The sequence below is a fragment of the Pantherophis guttatus genome, chromosome 6, assembly GCF_059756535.1.
Source record: "Pantherophis guttatus breed Tessera chromosome 6, ASM5975653v1, whole genome shotgun sequence".
NCBI lineage: Eukaryota > Metazoa > Chordata > Lepidosauria > Squamata > Colubridae > Pantherophis > Pantherophis guttatus.
In genome coordinates this window covers 93,893,919-93,905,253 of record NC_142068.1, presented here as the reverse complement: position 1 = coordinate 93,905,253, position 11,335 = coordinate 93,893,919, and positions in this window count along the sequence as shown.

Here is an 11,335-nt window from a genome sequence, read left to right as displayed (position 1 = left end):
AACTTCAGGTTAGCCATCATTTTATGGCAATGTTCCTTTTTCCGTCACACGTGGCAGTTCAGCCATTGTCCATCTGGGGGAGACAAAGTATAATTTGCAGTAAAAACTTGGGTGTTCGCGTCCATCTCCCTTTGTGCTGGATGGAATTTAGCGATCGTTTTCAAACATGATTTTGGTTGGCCACATTTGTGCAAAAAATACTTGCAGGGATCTTAAACACAGCCACTTTAGACAAATTCCAATCTAAAGTATAAGATGCACAAGCCCCGGTTTATTAGGCTGCAGTATATGATGCATAAACCCTGGTTTTTTAGGCTAACAGAGGACTACCCTGAAAAGAGTAACGACCATGGAGACGTTTTCGGACAGCGCTGGCTCTTCGGCTTTGAAACGGAGATGAGCACTGCCCCCTAGAGTCGGGAACAATTAGCACATACAATATGTGCGAGGGGAATCTTTACCTTTACCGATCATAAATTAACTCAAGGGTATCTGCAGAGTATGGTCAAAAAAATTCAAGATGGTGACTATAACAATACAATTAAAACTGCTATCCTGACTTTTTTCGATCATCCCTTGCAGACACCGCTGGTTTAATTGAAGGGCTGATGGCTCTTTTCTCACATAAGGCTGATGTTCAGTTATCCTGTTTCACAACATTCCCTTTTCTCTCTTTCCCGTCTTCTCCAAGTTATCCATGACAGTGGTGAAATTCAACTGGATCTATCCAGCTCGTGCGATCCGGTAAGGCCGGTCCCGTTTTGACCCTCTGCGCATGTGTGGAGCAGGCACGCGTGCTCACATTTGCGATCCGGTAGCGAAAGTAAATGCATTTTACCCTGATCCATGAGTGCCCCTCTGCACTCTTTCAAGTCCAACCATCTGCCCATCAAGCCAGTTTTCTCATTGGAGTAATGGAGAGTTAAACTGGTTGCTTGGAGCTTTTGAACAGTTTCTTGACATAATTCTGTCTCTTCTGCCCCCCTCCCCCGCCAACAATTTTGCAATCACAAGGACTTCATTTTGGAATAGGGAGTTTGCTCGAAGAGTTCCTACAAGAACCAAGAAAAGTCTTAAAAGGACAAAGATTTGTTTTATTTCCAAAAGCACCAGGCAAGAAATTGGTATGTTGTCAGAATGTCATTTTGTATTTGTGTGTATGATTGTCAGGAAAGAAGGAACCTACCCCCTTCCCCTTCCAGGTGTAATTTGCAGCAAGATTGTTGTTACTATAGCAACCTGGTTGATCTACTGCAGGCTGGGTGTTGTTGTTTTTTTAACAAATAAATTTTTTAATGAAGAACATGCTCACTGCAGATCCCACAGGAGGATCACAGTTCCTCATTCTGACTTGCTTGTGGCATTCGTTGTCTAGTTTTGAAGTAAACAAACACCAGTCAAAACTCCCAAGAGAAAACAATTGTAATTTTATTTACTACTGTAGAAAGTTAGCACCCACCCTTCTCCTAGAAGAATGAAATATTCTGGGAAATATTAAAAAAAGGCAGAATATTATATTTTCCTTAAAGGAGAAACGATGTTTCTAAAGACATAAACTCAGACCCTCAGCTGCCTGCCCCCCCCCGCCCCCGGCAGATATTTTGGTGCCAACCAAGGGGTGAAATCTACTTACCTTCCCTACTGGTTCAGAAGTGCATCACATACGATTTTGGACCCCCTACGCATGCGCAGAGGGTAAAAAAAAAAAAGATGACCAGGTGCTTGGGCAGAGCCTCGCACTGCCGCTGCTACTGGTTCTCTGAACCACCCACTACTGATTCAGCTGAACTGAGCTGAACCGGTAGCATTTCACCCCTGTGCCAACCTATCTACAAGACAAAGGCTGGGCCAGCTTATCTACAAAACAAAAGACCTTCCCCCTCAGGACATAATAGGATTAGCCCTCTATCCATCTCACCACATGGCACCTGGGAAGATTGCATCACCCAGTAAGGTTCAACCAAGCCTGGGACTCAAGACAGCCTACAAAGTTATCCCTACATGGCCCCATGGGAGCCTGACAACCAATCAGAATAAATGCCCTTGTGAACAGGAAGCAAGTTCACAGCCCAAGAGAGGGTATAAAACTCTCTCTCTCTCTCACCCATGTGCTCAATTGCCCAGGACCTCAAACCCATGTGGTCCTGTCCACCATTAAACCATCTTTCCAATCAGCCTCCATGTTTCCAGTGTCTTTCTCCCCACTTCGAACTGAACCCGGATGGACATTTCTTCCAACACTACTTTGCAAAGAGGGTGAACCATGCACACACAGGTACAGTGGACACACCTTAAATCATCAATCTATTTTCTTTATATTCCCTATTACCATTACAAATTTACCTCCCACCTTTTCCTCATTGGCTTAGTACTCATGCCGTCACAACCTATCTGAAGCATCTAAAGTGAATAAATTATCTCCATCCTTGATTACATCTCTCATTACTCTAATTCTACCACCCACCCTGCCCTTATTTACAAATTACCTTTTATGGTCCTACCCTGTTTCCCCGAAAATAAGACCTCCCCTGATAATAAGCCCAATTGGGCTTTTGAGCGCATGCACTAAAATAAGCCCTCCCCGAAAATAAGCCCTCCCTGAAAATATTTAAGCACATGCGCAGCTGGTCCCCACCATTTCCTCGGGTTAGGATTAGGTAGACAGAGCTGGAAATCAGGTAAGACAACAAGAGGGGACCCATCTTGCTCCATGTGCCCCAAAATAATAAGACCTCCCCGAAAATAAGGCCAAGTGCTTATTTTGGGGTTCCAAAAATATAAGACAGGGTCTTATTTTTGGGGAAACATGGTAATTCCTAGGGGTTGTCTCTAGAGCAGGGGTCAAAATGCATTTCTTTGAGGGCCAGATCAGCATTCTAGTTCTCCTCTGTGGGCTGGCCAGGGAGTGGTGGGGAGACATAATGGCACCCTGCTGGCCAAACTCCCCCATGCCCCGTTTTCAGCCTGGACGGCCTCCTGCAGCACCCTGTCAGCCAAAACAGGACCCCATTTTGGCTGCCAGAGGCACCAAGGGCCAGTCCTTTGCTATTTCCAGGCCAGCCCCACAGGCCAGATTTAAGCACCCCACAGGCCAGATGCTGCCCGTGGGCCTTGAATTTGACACCTCTGCTCTAGCTAGTAACTATCATATCAGTGAATTCTGGTTAAGGCTGGTTTCTAGAATAGCAGAGGACTCAGATCCTATCTCCTACATACAGTGGTGGCCAAAATTGTGGAAACCTTTTGGGAACAGTGTATTTTTGAGGTTTGATGGCAAATAACACCACTTTTTTGTGGGGTTTCAAGATAGTCATATTCCACTGCTGGAATGGCCTGGGAATAGCTCAGACCTTAACCCAACTGAAAATCTATGGAGCTGACTAAAGAAATTTGTTAGTCAGAAGCGACCCAGCATTAAAACCCAGTTAATAGAAGCCATCATTCAATCTTGGTTTCACAGTTTCCAAGTTTCAGCCTAGCTCATGAGATTAGAAATATATACAGTGTAATTTCCTCACAGGCTAGCATGTCTTCTGCAGTTTCTGTAAAGACAATAGGCTCTGTTTCTCACAAAAGTGAGAGGTGTATCTGGAAATGCCACCTGCTTTACAAGCTTGCTTGCCTTGTAAACAGGTTGGAAAGTCTATATTCTAACCAGGGGAATAGCTGTTGTCATGAGCATGTTTCCCATTAAAAGGAAGAATTGCCTTCTTAACCTCATGTCTTTATTTTTGCTGAATAGTCTATTGCAGGGGTCAGCAACCTGCGGCTCTGGAGCCGCATGTGGCTCTTTCACCCCTCTGCTGCGGCTCCCTGTCACTCAAAATATGCGTCACAACCACCAATGTGCGACACCCACCAGCACGTGATTTATTGAGTTTTTCAAGCCCCGGTAGGCCAACCATGGATAAATCCAAGAAAATAAAAGCTTCAGAAGAAAATAGAATGTTTAATTCAACTACATATGCTAGTTTTGTGGCCGCTCGAGAAATAGTCAGGCACGGGAAGGGTTTTGTGGCTCCCGGTGTTTTCTTTTCTGTGGGAAATGAGTCCAAAAGGCTCTTTGAGTGTTTAAGGTTGCAGGTCTATGGCTTACAAAAACACCAAGACTGTTGGTACTTCTGAAGCACGGGGCTGATTACAGTTGGTGGCCCAATGGTGCTGACTTATTCATAGTTCTGCCTGTATCTGAGAAAGTTCATCTCTGCTGAATCTCGCCTGTTTAAAAAGCAAGTTAGCAACTGTTTTGTAGGCACCGGGTGGGGAAAAATGGTCTCGAACACAAACAGAGATGCACAGTGGCTGGTGACAGTCTGAAAAGCTGGTCACCATGTTCGCTCACATCCCCACAAACACCCACAACGTTTTAACGACGACTGGACATCTGCTAGTTCAGCAGATCAGCAGATCAAATCTCACCGGCTCAAGGTTGACTCAGCCTTCCATCCTTTCGAGGTAGGTAAAATGAGGACCCGGATTGTGGGGGCAATAAGCTGACTTTGTATAAATATACAAAAGTTTGAAGGCTATTGCTTAACACATTGTAAGCCGCCCTGAGTCTCCGGAGAAGGGCAGCATATAAATCGAACCAATAAATAAATAAATAAATAAATAAATAAATAAATAAATAAATAAATAAATAAATAAATAAATAAATAAATAAATAAATAAATAAATAAATAAATAAATAAATAAATAAATAAATAAATAAATAAATAAAGTCATGTTGCTGTGACAACTATGTGAATGACCTCCAGCTGACTGCTCTTAGTCTTCACTATTTTCTTGGCACTCCTTGTAGGGAGTGACTTGCTATGCTTGCTAATCTTCTTCCTAAGGCAGAGAAAAATTGGCTGGCCCAAAGTCACCCAGCCAGGCAGGATGTGTCGAAGGCAGGACTAGAACTCACCATTTTCTAGCTTCTCATTCAGGCCCTGCAATCAGTACTAGACCAAAACTGGCTATTGGGGGTCTTCAACACTGCCCCTCCCCTTTATTTTTTTTCTAGAGAAGGTGGCCTGAAATAATTCATGTGATTTATACCAACCTGTTCTGACCCAGCCTTCATGAGCCCCAATCAACAGCCTACTCGTGAGGAGAAACCCCTTTTTATATAGAAAGGTAGGAATTCACGGCATTCACTGACGAAGCTCCAGGTCACACATCTTTGTGCGCTCACATTTGCAAACCGGTAGGGAAAGTAAGTGAATAGCAACAGTAGTGGGTTGCTCCCGGTTCGCCTCAGTTCAGGTGAACCAGTAGTGGCGGTGGTGGTGTTGTGACCCCGGCCCCGGAGGCTGATTTATCTTTGCATACTGAGTCGGAGGATGATATGGAGGAGGAAGAAGCTGTAACGAGGTATGTGCCAGAGGGGCCGTCTTCACTGGTGAGTCAGCAAGAACTGACAGTTGCTGACGTGCCTTTGGACCCCAGCCAAATTGAGGAGGAAACAGAGGCCGTAACGCTGAGGGGGAGCCCCTATTGGATGCAAGAGAGAGACGTAGGAGACGTCGTAGAGAACAGCTATTACCACGTCCCAAGAGGTGTGGTCAGGAGATGTAGGGCCACACCCTACAAAGTATAAAAGGGGTGTGACTGGGCTAGAAAGGCGTGGTGAACAATTTGTTGGTGTTTTGGATGCAGTGGATTTACAACTGTTGGTTTGGAATTTTTTGATAAGAGTCTGCATTCCTGCATTAACCTGCTGACCGTCTGCCAAGACCTTTGGAACATTGCCCGGTAACTATTGGACTGATATACGCTATGGAAGAGAACTATTTATTAAAGGGCCAGCTTCCTTCTCTCTAGCCTGCGTTTGTTACTGCTGGGCTATTTGGCCTCTGCAAGGCCATTGGTGGGAGGGGACAGAACAGGTGGGAAGCTCTGCCCATCTGCCCAAAAATGCTCTGCGCATGCCAGGGGTGGGTTCTAAATTTTTTTATTACTGATTCTGTGAGCGTGGCTTATTTTGTGGGCATGGTTTGATGGTCATGTGACAAGCAATTCTTTAGGATTTAGCAGAGGTACCGGTCTACCACCACACTGCCTTTTACCACTGATCAGCTGTAGGGCGGCCCTTTGAAGCTCCGCGGCAAGAGTTTAAAAAGTTTTTTGCCGCTCTTCCACCACTGAGAGATTTCAGGCAGCTTGGCCTCAATTGCCAATCTACCACCACTGAGCGGTTTACAAGGAGCGGATTGGTTTTAGCCGATCAGTTGGATGGCTTCTTGGCTTCTCAATTTAAAGCTAAGGTATCTTGGGTTTTTTTCTCTTCTTTGTCAAGTGAGCCCTGATTTTTTCCTTCTAGCCGATCAGCTGGGACTCGGGAGGCAGCAAATAGATTGGGGGTGGGGCCAGGCAGAGGTGGTATTTACCGGTTCTCCGAACGACTCAAAATTTCCACTACCGGTTCGCAAGAACTGGGGAGAACCAGTGGCAAACCACCACTGGCGAATGCGCAGAAGCTCCGTGTACTCGCAAAGCAAGCATGAGCACCCGCGCGCTACCAGTAGTGAACTGGTAACACCGGGATTTGAAACCCACTACTGAATACCACTCCTGAGTCTAGTTATCTATTTGTATACACACACATGGATTCATACAATGTATTCCATTAAAATGGGGACTGTGCAATTTGCTGGATGGGGTTCCAAAAAGGCATGCAGCAGAGACACTGCCTGCAACTCCTTTAAACAGATGTGCCCAGTCCAGAATGTTACTACTGCAGCTGCAAGAGGTTGCATGCAGTGGCTGCGTGCACTCGCAGGCTCTCCAAAGCCCCTTTTGGGAAATGACTCTAAGGCATTGCACACCTCTGGTGCAAAAACATGCCTCTCAATGATGGTGAACCTTTTGCACTCAATGTTGAGTTGGGGCGGGGAATGGAATAGAATAGAATAGAATTCTTTATTGGCCAAGTGTGATTGGACATACAAGGAATTTGTCTTGGTGCATACGCTCTCGGTGTACATAAAAAGAAAAGATACATTTGTCAAGAATCATAAGGTAAAACACTTAGTGATAGTCCTAGGGTACAAATAACCAATTGAATCATATTAAGAAACAGTCAATATAAATTGTAAGGATACAAGCAACAAAGATACAGTCATACAGTCATAAGTGGAAGGAGATAGGTGATGGGAACAATGAGAAGATTAATAGTAGTGCCAGTGTTGAGGGAATTATTTGCTCATTAAACTTCCTAACTTGACTCTGCTGGTGTATCAATGTCCCCCCCCCTTTACATATTCATTTCTTTAAATATATATATATATATAGTCTGATCATGTATGATGCTATATATTATATAAAGAAACACCAAATAATTATAGAAATGAATATGGATAAAGCAAACACATTTTCAAGATTAGGACATGCTTTCAAGAATAGTTGGTGTCAGGAAGAACAACTTGCTGTTGCCCAAGGAAATTGCTTGAGCCCAGAAAAAAAAAAACCAAAAGTTTTTTTTTAAGTTTCAAAAAAAGGTATTTCAGACAAACTTCTGCAAAACATATCTTTGGGAGGAATAGCACCAGAGGTAGGTTTCAGCAGGTTAAATACCACCTCTGACTGGCCTCACCCCCATCTATTCTCTGCTTCCCAAGTCCCAGCTGATTGGGAGGAAATGGGGATTTTGTAGTAACCTTCCCCTGGAGTGGGCAGGGAATGGGGATTTTGCAGTAACCTTCCCCTGGAGTGGGGTGGGTATGGAGATTTTACAGTATCCTTCCCCTGCCACGCCCACCAAGCCACACCCACAGAACCGGTGGTAAAAAAATTTGAAACCCACCACTGGCCACATGGGAGTCTGACAACCAATCAGAACACAAGCTCAAATTCAAAACTCAAGAGAGGGCATAAAATCCAGGCACTCTCAGCATCTCTGCCCTTTTCTGCCCAGGATCTCAAGGCATGTGATCCTGTTCATCAATAAACCTTCTTTCCAAGCAACTTCCATGAATCCAGGGTCTTTCCCCCCACTTGGAACTGAACCCAGATGGACATTTCTTCCAACAGTCTTATCAGCGTTATCAGCTGAAGCAGGAGCATGAACTGAGCAAGTTTCAAAACCTACCCGAGAGCTGTGGACGAGGGATAGAACTACGACAGGAAAACCACTTCTTCCTCTTAAGTGACAGCGCAAAATAAGCTTTGGGTGCGGAAAGTTGACGGAAAGGTCAACAAAATTCAGCCTCTTAGCTAAGAGCAAGTGCTCAAGCAACTTGAGCAAAGTGTCAGGCTTCGATGCTATCTCAAAATAAATGAACTTCCAAACTGCCAACTGGGTGGGGAAGTGGTTGAAAAAATTCTGCAAGCTTTAAGAGCTGACAACACGCTTTTCCTGGGACCACACGTGGTCTCTTCGATGGGGCTTAGAGGAGACATCTATCCTCACACACTCTTGCATCAGGTTGCAAATAGTCACTCGCTGATTTCAGTAGAGCTCATTTCTGAGAAACAGTCTTAGAGCTGAATTGAAAATGGAGATAACTGTAAGAGCTTGTTTCCTATGTCTATCAGCTCCTGCTTGAGGATCTTCTTCTAAAGTCCCATTTCAGGTGAAGGTGTGGGTTTTTATTCAAAGCGATGCCCTCGTGTGGGTTCAATCCAATGGCACTAAACTCTTCAGCACCAGCACTATTTTACCACAAGAGGGCAGTAGGGTGTAGATCAAGAGTTACTGATTTATTCAATTACTCTTTAATTAAGCAACAAATCAGCAAACACCTGGAGACAAACCAAGTCATCACCAAAAGCCAACATGGGTTTGTCAAAAAACAGATCATGCCAGACAAATCTCATTTGCATTCTTTGACAAAGTGACAAAATGAGTGGACCATAGGAATGCTGTGGATATAATTTACTTGGCCTGCAGTAAGGCATTTGATAAAGTAGACCACAACCTACTTACTTGATAAGATAGAAAAAAGTGAGTTAGACAGCATCACCACCAGATGGATTCATAACTGGCTAACCAAGCACACTCAATGGAACTGCATCTACGTGGAGGGAAACAATCAGTGGGGTATTCCAAGGCTCTGTCTTAGGCCCAGTACTCTTCAAAATATTCATCAATGATTTGGATGAGGGAATAGATGGGGAACTCATCAAATTTGCAGATGACATCAAGCTGGCAGGAATAGCCACTCCAGAAGATAGGCTTAATATACAGAAGGATCTTGACAGACTTCAACACTGGGTGCTATGTAACAAACTGAAATTCAATGGTGAAAAAAGTAAGGTTCTATATTTAGGCAAGAAAAACCAAATGCACAGGTATTGTATAGGTCCGTGATGGCGAACCTATGCCACGTGTGCCACAGGCAGCACGCGGAGCCATATCTGTGGGCACAGGAGTGTTGCCCTAGCTCAGCTCCAGCACACATGCGCGCACCAGCCAGCAGATTTTCGGGCCTTCCAGGCCCACTGGAAGTTGGGAAACGGGCTGTTTCCGGCCTTTGGATGGGTGGGGAAGGCTGTTTTTGCCCTCTCCAGGCTCCAAGAAAACCTCTGGAGCTGGGGAGGGTGAAAAATGGGCCTACAAGGCCCACCATGCCATCACATTGTAAAAGCGGGGGAGACAATAGGGGGTCGCACACGCATATGAGAGGCGCATTGAATTATGGGTGTGGGCACATGCACATGTGATCCCCCCCACTTTGGCACGCGATGGCAAAAAGGTTAGCTATCACTGGTATAGGTCATGGGTCCCCAACTTCCAGACTGTGGACCGACACTGGTCTTCCACATGCCAGAAACTGGGCTGCGCAAACAAACGAAGCAGTGGTGGGTTTTTACCAGTTCGCCCCAGTTCCGGTGAACCAGTAGCAGCAGCGATGGGAGGCTCCGTCCACTCACCCAGACGTCATCATGGATGCTCTGCGCATGTGCAGAAGGTTCCATGTATGCACAGAAGTGTCACGTGTGAGCAAAGCAAGCGCGCACATGCGCACACTCACAGTTCCGAACCGGTAGCGAAGGTACCGTATTTTTCGGAGTATAAGACGCAGCTTAGTTTTTGGGGAGGGAAATAGGGGGGAAAAAATCTGCCTACCAGGTATTCATCTGGCTAACGTCCTTAGTCTGGTCAGCTTCAGCACATTAGTTTGCTGGTTTTTATCCCGTGCCTGGGGATAAAAAACAGCTTCTAAAGCACAATTGATCTTTGGAGAGAGAAGCAGTGAGAAAAGCAGGCAAACCACAGAGATCGCTTCCCTTGCTGGCACCTTGTTAGGGCTGGAAAAAAGCTTCGAAAAAGCTACATTCGGAGTATAAGACGCACCCAAATTTTCAGCCTCTTTTAGGAGGGAAAAAAGTGCATCTTATACTCCGAAAAATACGGTAAGTGAAACCCACTACTGAAGCGAAGCTTCATCTGCAGGATGCAGGCAGCACATGAAACCATGCCTGCTCTGGTCCACAGAAAAACCTCCCTCCACGGAACTGGTCCCTGGTGTCCAAAATGTTAGGGGCTGCTGCAGGGGTGGCTTCTAAATTTTTTTACTACTGGTTCTGTGGGTGTGGCTTATTTTGTGGGCGTGGCTTGATGGTCACGTGACAATTCTTTAGGATTTAGCAGAGGTACTGGTCTACCAGGCTTTTAACTGCTTGAAGAGCTGTACCAGTCTATTCATTTGTTTTTGGAGGCACTGATCTACCCATTAGTTTTTGGAGGCACCGGTCTACCCATTCGTTTTTGGAGGCACCGGTCTACTCATTCTTTTTTGGAGGCACCGGTCTACTCATTCTTTTTTGGAGGCACCGGTCTACCCATTCATTTTTGGAGGCACCAGTCTACCCATTCGTTTTTGGAGGCACCGGTCTACTCATTCTTTTTGGGAGGCACCGGTCTCCCACCACACTGCCTTTTAACACTGATAAGCTGTAGGGCGACCCTTTGAAGCCCTGTGGCAAGAATTTAAACAGTTTTTTTCCCTTCTAGCTGATCAGCTGGGACTCGGGAGGCAGAAATAGATTGGGGGTGGGGCCAAATAAAAGGTAAGAAAAACACTGGGGGGGGCAGCTCCCAAAAAAAGAGAACCGATTTGGTGACCTCATATCCTCACCGTTACCAGCTCGGCCAAACCGGCCGAACTGGGAGGAACTCACCACTGGGCTGCTGGTATACTTAGCTCAATAGTAGTAACTGCGAGAGGGACCTTGGATTCCTAGTGGATAACCATTTAAATATGAGCCAGCCGTGTGCTGCAGCTGCCAAAAAAGCCAACACTGTTCTAGGCTGCATAAACAGAGGGATAGAATCAAGATCACATGAAGTGTTAATACCACCTTATAAAGCCTTGGTAAGGCCACACTTGGAATCCTGCATCCACCA